Genomic DNA, 11936 nt, shown 5'->3' with positions numbered 1-11936 from the left:
TTAATCATCACAAAGCTTCTAGGACTACATAATCAACAAAACTCCATTGGAAAGTGATGAATTTGTTGAGGCAAGAAAATTTCAAATTTCAAAATTTCAAAAAGAAAATGTTAAAAAAAAGTTTCATCGGAAAGTGCTTGACTTCTGAAAATATCTTTCAATTATTTCAGAGATTCATAGTATAAATGTACCTATTTAAATAAATACTGATGGATTTTAAATAGTTAGTAGAAAGAAGTAGATGATTCTAGGATATTATTCGTCAAATACTAATGTTTTTGTGCTAAGGTAAACATCTAAGATACATCGGAAGTTTTTTTCCAATAAGTGACTCTCTCTCTTGAGTATGGCATTGTGTTTATGTACCAAGGTTTGGGTAGCATGAGGGCATCATCACTAAACTCAGCAGAAAGTTAAATTCTCTGTAAACATAAATAATGACGTTAAATAACATGAATCTCACCTGTTGTGCTTACCAACTTTGTAAGTTAGGAGAAGTGGAATAGTCCACCCTTATCCACCTGCAAAGAAGGCAGGCACAACTGGAATTCAGATATTTTAGGAACTTTTCCTATCTGAATGAGAACAGATCTGGCCCATCTTGTTGACTGAGGAATCTACCAGAGCTCTTAGCTGCTGCACACTATAGAAGGAATGGAGCCACTCATTTGGTCATTGCATGATCACAGGAATTTCAGGATTAATTTTTCTTCACACAGTCTCAAAACAAAATATTTTTGGAAAGCTTAACTCACCTTCCTAATAAAGTAACTATGTTTGCCTCAAGAATACTGTTATATTATTTTAAATTCTATTATCAGTTTTCAATTAAAACATTGATACTTTGGAATTGTCCACTTTAAAGTATTTTATCAATTAATTATTTTATCAATTTAAATTATTTATCAATTTTATCAATTAACATTGATATTTTAATACTTTTATTAAATACTTTTATTATCATAACACTTGCTATTTCAAAAAAAATCAGAATATGTTTTTGCAGGCTTTTTGTTTGTTTTTTGGTATTGAGTGTATTAATATGAAACACGCCTACCATTTTTTGAGAGAGGCTCAAACTGGTTTTGGTTTTTTTCCCCATTTTTTTGTGCTCTCCTTGAAGAACACAAAATTGAGCATCTATTCTACATTTTCTTGCTTTCTTGCAGCTGGGTATAAAGTGAAAAATGAAACAAAAAAGCAATTGAAAATAACTTTTCAGTATTCTGTTAACTTTCAGAAAGGGAGATGGGCCAATTTGTTTTGTTGTGCTTTTGTGTTTTTTTTTTCTTTTCCATAACTTTTCTTAAGCAAAGGAAGCTTGTGAACAGCTGAGATGGTTAAAGGAAATAAAACAGATGTGAAGTGGGAAAATCTATCTTCAACTTAACAAGAACAGGGTTGAATACAGTTTCTCAATAGTAACCTAAGGAAAATATAAAAGGGGAAATGTTTATGATAATTTAAACCTCTTCTAACTCAAAATCAATGCTGTGAAAAAGAGCAAATTCATCAGGGAAGTAGAGCTCCATGGAGGTCAGTTATTCAGTGCTCTGCTGCAGAAGAGCCCATTACATTGATGCAAGCACAGTTTTGCTGACTGTAGCAAAACACCACTCAGTTCAGAGCATTACTGATGAGGACAGGTTGAAATTTAGCTTTAGAACCGGCACAAGGATTATTAAGAGGGTGATGCTTTTGGGCATTTTCTAGCTCATTGCTGGCTATTTTGCACAACTGCTTATTCTCTATTGCAGAGGGCAAGTGTCTCTTCACAGGTTGTTACTTTTTGTCTGGCTTATTTTGAGAGATGATCAAACAAACAAACCACTACCAACTTCTTTGCTTTGGGGACGTTTCTGGAAAATCTGCTGTCTTTACTGGCCTCATAATTCTCTGGAGTGGCATTGCAATGCTGAAGAAATGCTTGGGAAAAGCTCACCCAAGGGTGATGAACTACAGGATGTAAAACTGCTGTGGGGTCTGTTGAAAACAACACAACAAACTTGTATGTTTTTACTTAATTATCTGCTGAATGCTCATCTTAGTCTGGTTATTAATGGTATTCAGAACATAATTGCAATCTTGATTGATTCACTGTTTTCCCCTTTGCAGGTCATAGTAAGCACTAACACATTTTTATAATAATCATCTGCAATTAGTAAAGTGAATGAGGTTTTGAGTGTTGTCTGTTATAGCTGTCTATTTTCATACACCTATTCATAGAGTTTAGTTACTGTGAAAAGCAAGAAAATATAATTAGAGCTATTTTGGTTAATGGAAAGCAGAAACAGCCTTATAGCAAAAAGGCCAAGTACATTTATCTACCAGGTGAAAATCATTGCATATCTTAAAGAGTCAATATTTTTAAGCACAGGGATTCCTACTGGTCTTAAATGTTGAGGGGAAGGGGGAGTGCGTGTATTTTGCTTTGTGATTTTTTAAAGTTAGATAGGTAACTATTCTGCAAAATTTGCTTGTTGTCCTGAACATTCTTTATGGTAAACCCATTTTTAAAAATAAATATTTTGAAAGCAAATGCTGCAGAAAAGAATTGTGGAAACTTTAGTGGATAATTTTCTTTTGAAAGACCACTTCTAAGAAAAAGAGAAAATTGGTGTATATAAATTGTTGATTGCCTATAACTCCACATTGTTAGAAGACCATTTCAAATGCTGTCTCCCTAGGAGACAATATTGGCTGAGGCAAAGAGCTTGGAGTTATGGAGTAAGACATATAGCACCTTAGTAATTTTGTGTGAGTTCTGCATCAGTGCCCCTCGGGGCAGGACTGTTGTAAGTCACTGTTTCAGTATTTCAGTATAATATTTCAGTATCTCTGCTCTATAGAGGGGATTTTAGTTCTTTCTCTTGCCCATGTAGTGACAAGGCACATCCTCCCCACATTGGGATAGGCTTCTCCTGGAAGAAATAATTTTTCACTCTTAGCCAGATGCATGAGCACTGCTCCTGGATGGATCTGAAAAACCCAAAGGAAAAAAGAAGGCTGGCAGTTTATGGTAAAAGTAGGGAAATAAATGGGCATTGATGCCCTGATCTTGGAAAGCTGTGAATGATTCCTATAAGGTACTTAATACGCCTAATTTACAGGACAATCTTCATGAATAGTTACATATCCATTTCAGTGCTTTCTCAAAGTTGACATTAATTAAAATTCAAATTATGCTTATAAGTGCTGCAATAATTGCAATATTTCTCATTTGCAAATAGGAAACTGAGGGCTTGCAAGAATCATGACAAGTATAAAACCCACACCACTGTGCACATCTGCCTAATAAAAACCTCTCCCAAATCTACGTGCTCACAGTTTGTACAGGGTACAGTAATCTCCTGTGAGGTTGAGGGACACAGGGTTCTCCTGCAGGGCCAAAAGCAGTCTTGTTGCTATGGGCTTAAACTACTTCTTTTCTGCTACTTTACTATACAGCCATTGCACATAAAAATGAAAAATAATTGAAAAGAGTGACTTTGACCTACATATGTTCAACATTTGCCAATACTTAAAAGTGCATGGACAATCAGATGGAAGAAGGCTATAAAATCACTTCTCATGTAAAACCATAGAAAATCATCTACATACCAAGAAAAGAAAAGTCCAACAGTTTTGTGGGTGGTTTTTTTTTTTTTGTTTTTCTTTCTTTCTTTGGATTTTTTTTCTTTGGTTGGTATTTGTTTCATTGTCAGGCTTGGACTGTGTCCATATAAAGTTATCAGGATTATCACCTACGTGGAAGCGTCAAAACACTTTTCATTTTGAGCCTGTTTTATATAAAGCTGTTATATTTTCCACTAATTATGAGAAATTCCACCTCTGCAGACATGAAGATATGATTAATAGGTGTGAAATATATAATGCAAGCAAACAAACACAGTAAGTCCCCCAAACTGGATTTAGTACCAGTATTATTTAACACTGGCTGTGTGCAAATCAGCTTTCATGTACTCTTTTCTCACATTTGCATGTTCTTATTTTTAGATTAACTTAGAAGTTTTTCAGAGTTTCATATTTTATTACCTCTAAGGTGTTTAAAGCTTTTCTGAAGTTTCATTTATGTTTAGAAAAAGGTGTCACTCTGTCTTTCACCATTGCATGTTGTCACTATCTCAATAGTGGGGAATTACACTTATGCTCTGTTGCAGAGGTGGGTCTGAACAGCACAAAACCTTTACAAGGAAGCTGTATGTCCATGTCCAGTGAAGAGTTAAAGCTTGAAGCCTCTACTATTATTAGCTTCACAAGTCCCTGCTACATAAACCAATACCATAGGATTGCACAAGTCTGCCAAAGTGGCCTTTGCTCTTTATTAAATTCATTAAATTTAATTAATTTTTTTCCAGATGGGATGCGCCCAAAAGTAATGAGGGAGCTGGCAAAAGAGCTCACCAAGCCACTTTTACTCATTTTCCAGCAGTCCTGGTTAATGGAAGAAGTCCCACTTGACTGGGAATTAACAAATATAATGCTCATCTACAATAAGGGTTGGAAGGATGATCTGTGGAATTACCAGCCCATCAGCCTCATCTCAGTACCAGGAAAGCCATGGAGCAGATCTTTCTGAGTACCACCACACAGCACATGCAGGGATCTGGCCGAGCCAACATATGTTTAAAAAAGGCAGGTCCTGCTCGACCAATGTGATCTCCTTCTATGACAAAGTGACCTACTTTGTTGTTGAGGGTAAGGCTGTGGCTGTTGTCTGTCTCGATTTCAATAACTTGTTTGACACCATCTCCCACGGCATTCTCCTGGAGAACTTGGCAGCCCAGGGCTTGCACAGGTGCTCCCTTTGCTGGAATAAAACTGTCTGGATGGCCAGGCCCAGAGAGTGCTGGTGAGTGGTGCCACACGCAGCTGGTGGCTGGTCACTAGTGGGGATCCCCAAGGCTCAGCATTTTGGCCAGGCCTGTTTAATCTTTATCAAAGTTCTGGACAAGAGGATTAAGGGCACCCTCAATGAGTTTACTCATAACACCAAGTTGGATGAGAGTCTTGGTCTGCTGGAGGGAAGGAAGGCTCTGCACAGGAACCTGGACAAGCTGGATCAATGGGCCAAAGGTATGAGGTACAACAAGGGCAAGTGCTGGGTCCTGCACTTGGATCACAACAACCCCAGGCAGTGCTACAGGCTGGGGCAGAGTAGCTGGAAAATGGCTCAGCAGAAAGTGACTTTGGGGTGCTGGTCAACAGCTGTCTGAACATGAGCCAGTGTGTGCCCAGGTGGCCAAGAAGTCAAATGACACCTGGCCTGTATCAGCAATAGTGTGACCAGAAGGACCAGGGCAGTGGTTGTCCCCTCTACTTGGCACCAGTGAGGCCACATCTTGAGTCCTGTTTTCAGTTCTGGGCCCTTCACTTCAAAAATGACATTGAAGTACAGGAGAGCATCCAAAGAGGGGAAATTAAGCTAATGAAGGGTCTGGAGCTCAAGTCCTGTAAGGGAACTGAGGTTGTTTAGTCTAAGAAAAGGAGGTTCAGGAGGGACCTCATTGCTCTCTACAATTGCCTGAAAGAAGGTTGTATTGAAATGGGGGTTTGTCTCTTCTGTCATGTATGAACTGAAAGCATGAGAGGAAATTACCTTCAGATTAGATATTGACAAAAAATTTCACTGAAAAAGGGGCTAGGAATGGGAATAAGTTGCCCAGCGATGTGTTGAATTCACCATCTCTGGAAGTGTTTAAGAGGTGTCTGGATGTGGGACTTGGGTATATGCTTTAGATGTTTGTTGATGGTTGGATTGGATAATCTGGAATGTCACTTCCAACCTTGATGATTCTGTGGGTCTATAATCGATGAATCAAGTTACTTCGTGCAAACTGGAATCCAATTTTTTCAAATGTTTGTATACAAGCACTGTAGCATTTTGATCTAACATTTTTGAATCTGAGAGTTTCTTGACTGATTTCTCTTTGAATGAAGATTTTCTTCTTCTTATGGATGTTTGCTGTCTAAATGAAAACCTCGTGAGCCATAAAGAAACATAGCTTTAAAAGATTAAGCTTTATGTTAATTTTTTTTGCTGTAATACAGGAAATAATTTACCATTGAGATTATACTGCTAGTCTCTAGAACATTATCCTTCCACACAGAATTAAGGTCTCTGTTCCTGGATTTCCCACTAAAATCTCAGAAAAGGATAGCTCTTTGTATGGCTGCATTGCCACTAAAGATGAGCATTGTTTTACACATGTACAGGTATCTGGAGAAGGAGGAGGTGAGCTAAGAAGAAATGACAGGGTTTGATGCTGGGTTAGGTTGTCATTAGGACAATTAGCTGTAACATTATCAGGTCCCCACTGCTGTAAATATAACCATGAAGAAAAACCCTGCTGAATTCCTGTTACTACCAAAAAGGCAGGTATAAAATTTAAATTATAAGAAGGTAAGACTTTTTACATTAAACCATAACAGTCTCTCCATAGCCTAAAACCAATGATGATTTAAAATAAATAAAGAAGTAAATGTTTACACCAACCTTTTTTTTTTTTTTTAGAATTCAAGACAAAAAGAGTAAATTGAAAATAAAAATTCCCATCACCATTTACTCATCTTTATGAAATTTAGATGAGTTCCTGTAGAGGCAAGTGAGCAATTTCTAGCATACACCAGGAGGTCACCACACAGCATTTCTGGTAGTACCAGATGACAGACATGATAATGTCTGATGACAGACATTCTAATAATTAGCTTTTTCTGTGTCTTTGCAAAGCCATCTTTGTAGATTCATAAAATCCTTTCCTTGTTCATCTCCTTTTTCCATCATTAGCATTTCAATCAACTGTACCTTTTATTGGAAGCCAAACTGAGAATGTGGGGAATTAAGATTTTTAATGTCTTCTTAATAGGAACAAAAAAAAAAAAAAGTTTTCTGAATGACTCTGAAATGTCTGTTGCCTTTTGTTGTTGTTGCTATAATTGAAATTGCACAGTATGGCACAGTGATATATGATTTTGTTTCTATGTTTTTTTTTAATCAAGTCTAATGTAATCAGTCTTAACAAGAAGATAACATGAAACAGCATTAAGAATTCAAGTAGAAGAAACGTGAAAACTTATCTGTGGAAGGTGCAGAAGATTATATGCCAGTGGTCAAGAGTCTGAGATTTTAGGAGCAGTACACAGGTATATTTAAAGAGAGAAATCACAGTCTACCTTTTCATACCTTACCAGCCAGTACACATACATCCTTTCTGCCACAGGACTCTGCCTTAAAGCATCTCCTGCTTCCAGTACTCAGGACACCTTGTTTGGAGACCATGGCTGCACGATCTGATGTCTGCCCACAGGCCAAGTCAGAGACTTCTGGCACATATTAACCAGAGGGTTACAGTTCCAGGTGCTTAATGGCAGGAGCCAAAATGCCAGAACTTTCCATTTGGACAGGTTTCATATTTTGTGGGTCTCATATGCACTCTTTTTTCCAATTCCAAATGAGATGTGTTAAAGTGAGGGAGATGAAGAAGAGCGTGGATGTAATGAGAGTAAGTCTAAATAAATGAATAAATAAATGTAAACATGCTGTCAAATTAGAAGTTATTTCAATTCTCTTTTTCATGAAAACTCAAGCTGCTATACTAATTTATTTAAATTGACTCAACAGGGGGCTTGCAAGGTAGGTCAAGGTGGATTTTCTGGTAGGAGAACAGTTCTGAAATACTTAGTGGAACAAATTTCCCAGAAAATGAATTATTATGCTTTAATATTCATATTAGGCAACTGAAATATGATAGAGAAAGGACTATGGCACATTTATTAGAGATCTGTGACCCATGTACAAGTTTCACGCACTCCTAATTCAAATGTATATTTCTCCAAAGAAAATTTTGGATTATTTAAAATAAGTAATTAAAATCTTTCAGTAAAAGGATATGCAGAATCTTGATTTAATGAGTGAATGAAGTTATGATAGCTGCATATACAAAATATACAATATATTATCTGAAGAAGCTGTGGAGAATCTTTGAATTTATTGCATAATTGTAGGATTGATGTTTAATTTTTAAATAGCAATAGGAATAGTAATCTTGCTCATCTTTGATAAAAGGTGGCTGACTGAAGGGTTTAAGAATGTGGAATGTACAGTGAAATGGTAAAATAAAAGCGTGTATCTCTCTTCCTGTTTGGCTTGTAATAACTATACAAAGAATATGATGAGTGGTAAATAAAATGAAGTATGTGGTCTTTAAGAAGCATGTGGAATTCATTGCTACGGGAGGCTGTAAAGTGGTTGTAAGGTGGTTGTATTTAAAAGAGGATTATTTTACAAGCAATAACACTGAGCTAAATTGTATGGAGCAATGGAGCAGCATTCTTCACAAGACCCCTGAGGCTGGCTCAGCATTTTCATCTCTGGCAGCAGAGCATTTCATGCCAATGGAGGGGAGCCGAAGTGGACGCAGAGGTGACACAACAAAAAGCTAACCAAAAGGCAAGTAAAAGTCAAGAGGAGTGGAGACATAGGAAGAGAGCATAATAAAACTACAACTTGTCCAAATTCAGCAGGGCTTCTGTTCGTATGCATCTCTTCTCCCCATGTTTTCCTCTTAACTGACTCAGAGCTGCAATGACACAGGACCAATGGGAAATTGAGCCCAGGAGCCAAGGTGGAAGCCAGTCTGGCTGTATCTCAGCATGGTGACTCAGCTTTGGACTGGGAATTCCAAATTTGCAATTTTCAACTGGCTGACACTTTACTGTGCAGGTATCCATGCACTGGAACAGATTGCCCAGAGAAGTAGTGGAGTCTCTCTTCCCCACTGACACATTCAAGAACTGTCTGCATCTAATCATGCGCAAAGATAATCCTGCTTGACCAGGAATCCCAGGTACCCGCTGGAATCCCTTCCACCCTTACCCTTTCTCACATTTTGCTGAAAATGAGGTGAAAGTGGCCACTTGGGGGATGGGGTGTGGGAGGGCAGCTTGGAGAAGGCATATATGCTGAAGGGGGAAACTCTGCAGACACTAACATGGAGGTTCATCTGGGGCAGAAAAGCTCGCTGCTAAAAAGCCTTTCAAAAATTAGACTTCCTCTCCTCTGGGAATATTTTTCTTCACTTTTCTCAGCAGGTTGCTCCTTCTTTTTCATCCATCACCTCCCTCTCTTAGGGCTTAGGGGCCATAAATCTCTATTTTGGCCCTTCTGTGTCTCAGCCCCATGAGTGTCTTCTTTACAACCTGTTCGGTCATCCTTATTCTTCCCAGCTGGCTTCGCATACTTAGCAAGCAAAATTTGGCTGGGGAAGGAACAGGACAAAATCCTAAATGGAAAATTAATTATGAAGTCAGTAAGCAGGACCACAGACAGTCAGATAAGAGATTTGAAGTCTAGAATGATGTAGGTGAGTATGATGCTTAGTAAATTAGCAGCAGTGTTTTCCTCATGTTTGATTGCCAAAACAACTGTGGTAATTGTAACTGGAAGCAGGAACCCATCCTCAAGTAAACTATGACCTGTTGGCTAAGAGTTGCAGCATTTTCCATGTGTCTTGTTTTCCCATAAGGTTAAAGTTAATAACTAAGCATACCATCCAGGAGTATTTTCTTCCATTATGAAAAGTAGTGTTGCAAGCCCTTACTTTGTTGGCAGTACGGGCTTAGGGAAATAAACCTTCAATCAGCTTCATTGTATGGTCAGTTAGCTAAATCAACATGCCCATTTCTAACATTTGCTCCTATAAAGATTTCTCCAGGTATCTTGTTATTAAAAACATGATAGTAAGTTGTTGTGTTATGTTGCCAGTGGAAAATCTGGTTTTGGTAAATATTCATCTCGAGGTTAATTTTTGTTTGAACAAGAGTAACTTTACATACTCACATAAGAAATTTGGGCGATAGCAGGTTAAAAATTCATATGGAGAAAGTTGCATATGCCTTATTCCCACTTACAAAAAAAACCTGGAGCTATTTTAATGTTTTGGCATATGGAGTTATTGTAGCTCACTGAAAAAAAACCCCAACCACTCAGCCCTGTGTTAGATACCAGATCTCTCTTACTATTACGTAATGCAGGGAAATATATATACAGAGTACAGTTATTTTAAATACAAAGTTTAGCAAGAATTACTGTAGCTTATATGGAAATGGAAAGTCTGAGAAGTTTTACAAGTTTCAAAGTGCTGTGGCTGATGCAAAAGTTCCATTTATCGTGGGCCTATTTGCAGCTGGGAGTTCTGCAGGAACTGGAAGAGACAGAAAACAGTGAAAATGCAGACTGAGTATGTAAAAATACAGGCAAACTCTTTGTGCTCTTCCGTGGCACTGATATGTAAGGCTAATAACAGCAACTTCACTCCATTCTTTTCCTGTCCTTAACTAAAAACAGATCCAGATGTTGCAAGAACGTCATGACAAGGAAGCAGGAAAAGGAAGGGTGAGTTTGCACTAAGGGTGTGCTGGGTCAAACTGCTGAGCTCTGTGGTGAGATATTGACTTGGGCTCAGGTGGGCTGGTGGATGTTTGCTCATTTTGCCAGGGTTTGGGCCATTTGTGCTGGTTGTGCTGGACTGTGATGATATAACGGCACACCTGGCACTGTGGAGCCCTGTGTTGTTTCTGGTCCATACCAGAAACATCTTCTTTGTAAATCTGAAGCAGTTCTGCATTTTGAATTCAGATGGTAACATGAAAATCCTGTACTCAAGAGCTGATATTATAACACTTCACATTGTCCCAAGATGTTTCATGCCAGAGGTGAATATCTTTACACATATAGTGGGCGCCAACATATGGCAGGTACCAGTGTGTTGGGAACTGTGCCCTTGACACTGTTCAAGTGTTCACAAAAACAGCAGCAGGAGCTGAAATCTTCTATCACCCTTCTTGAAGCTTTTGCTCTATAAATTTTTCAAATGTGTATCTCCCATGGTCCAGAAATTGGATTATTTGCTAAAACCTATGGTCCCTTGTCAGCCCTCACTTAATAAAGATCATCTCTTAATTTTGTCACAAAATGGATTCAACTATGGTTAATTTAGGCCACCAAACAACTCCTACTTAAGACAGCTGTAAGCGCTTTTGGGTCATATATTTTGCAATGATATTTCCTCTGTTTGTAAAAGGCTTGTTTTCAGACAATCTATTTTCCCTACTGATAACAGTGGCTCTGTTCTCGGTTAACCCATGGATGATATCAGTAAATTTTTGAAAGCGGAAATGAACAAGTAGAAGCAAATCAATGGAAGAAAATTAAAAACACAACAGCAGTTGTAGAGCAACACACATCACCCAGTCTTGCATAAGCCTTGCTTTGGCTTTTGTTCTTCTTCTTGTAGATTTTATAACTCACTATAAAAAAAGTCTAGTGGAAAGTATTTTTATTTTAACTACAAAAACCCAGTGGCTGAATTTTCTGCAGAGGAATAAGACTTTTCTCAAATGACATCATCAACCGTTATTTGAAATTACCATCTTCCACTCTGTTCTCATTCTACACTAACTCATGAAAGATTTTCAGAGAAATACTGTATATTTAGCTATTAGGTGTGCAAGTAAAATCAATTCCATGAGTCTAAATGCAGACTCTTTTATTATATTTTTCCTTTCCCCAAGCTGTAGTCTCATTTGTTTTCTCCTTCCAGATAATTTTCTTTTAATCCATAGTTTCTGCATTTCTTTTTGTTTATTCTCTTCCCCTTTGTGCTTTCTTTTCCTTGGAAAGGTGTTTTGCTTTATTTTGATTTTTACAGGATATTACATTTTCTTTTTTTGGTTGGTTTCCCCTCCTCCCCCCCCATTATCTTGCCCTGTAATCACTTCCCTTTATGTTGCTATTAGTGATATAACCTTGGCCATTTCTCTATAAGCTGGAGACAGCATGTCTCTATTAGGCATCAGTTTGTCAGGTGCATGAGCTCTGATGCCATTTCATCATAATTCACCATGGTCTGCTTTATGTATTCTGTGGTCACCAAAAG

General features: G+C 37.9%; 1 long non-coding RNA gene across 2 annotated transcripts; it reads left to right on the top strand.

The window, feature by feature from the left end:
• The first annotated feature begins 4756 nt into the window (after window positions 1-4756).
• On the top strand, window positions 4757-7443 carry LOC128805582 (uncharacterized). 2 transcript variants are annotated; one of them, XR_008436487.1, is made up of 3 exons: window positions 4757-4852; window positions 7000-7143; window positions 7221-7443. It is a non-coding gene; the product is annotated as an uncharacterized LOC128805582 (long non-coding RNA). The 2 variants fall into 2 exon arrangements; XR_008436486.1 differs by lacking the exon at window positions 4757-4852 and adding an exon at window positions 4871-5076.
• The last annotated feature ends 4493 nt before the right edge of the window (window positions 7444-11936 follow it).

The sequence above is a fragment of the Vidua macroura genome, chromosome 3, assembly GCF_024509145.1.
Source record: "Vidua macroura isolate BioBank_ID:100142 chromosome 3, ASM2450914v1, whole genome shotgun sequence".
Taxonomy (NCBI): Eukaryota; Metazoa; Chordata; class Aves; order Passeriformes; family Viduidae; genus Vidua; species Vidua macroura.
This window is presented reverse-complemented; position numbering and strand designations above follow the sequence as displayed.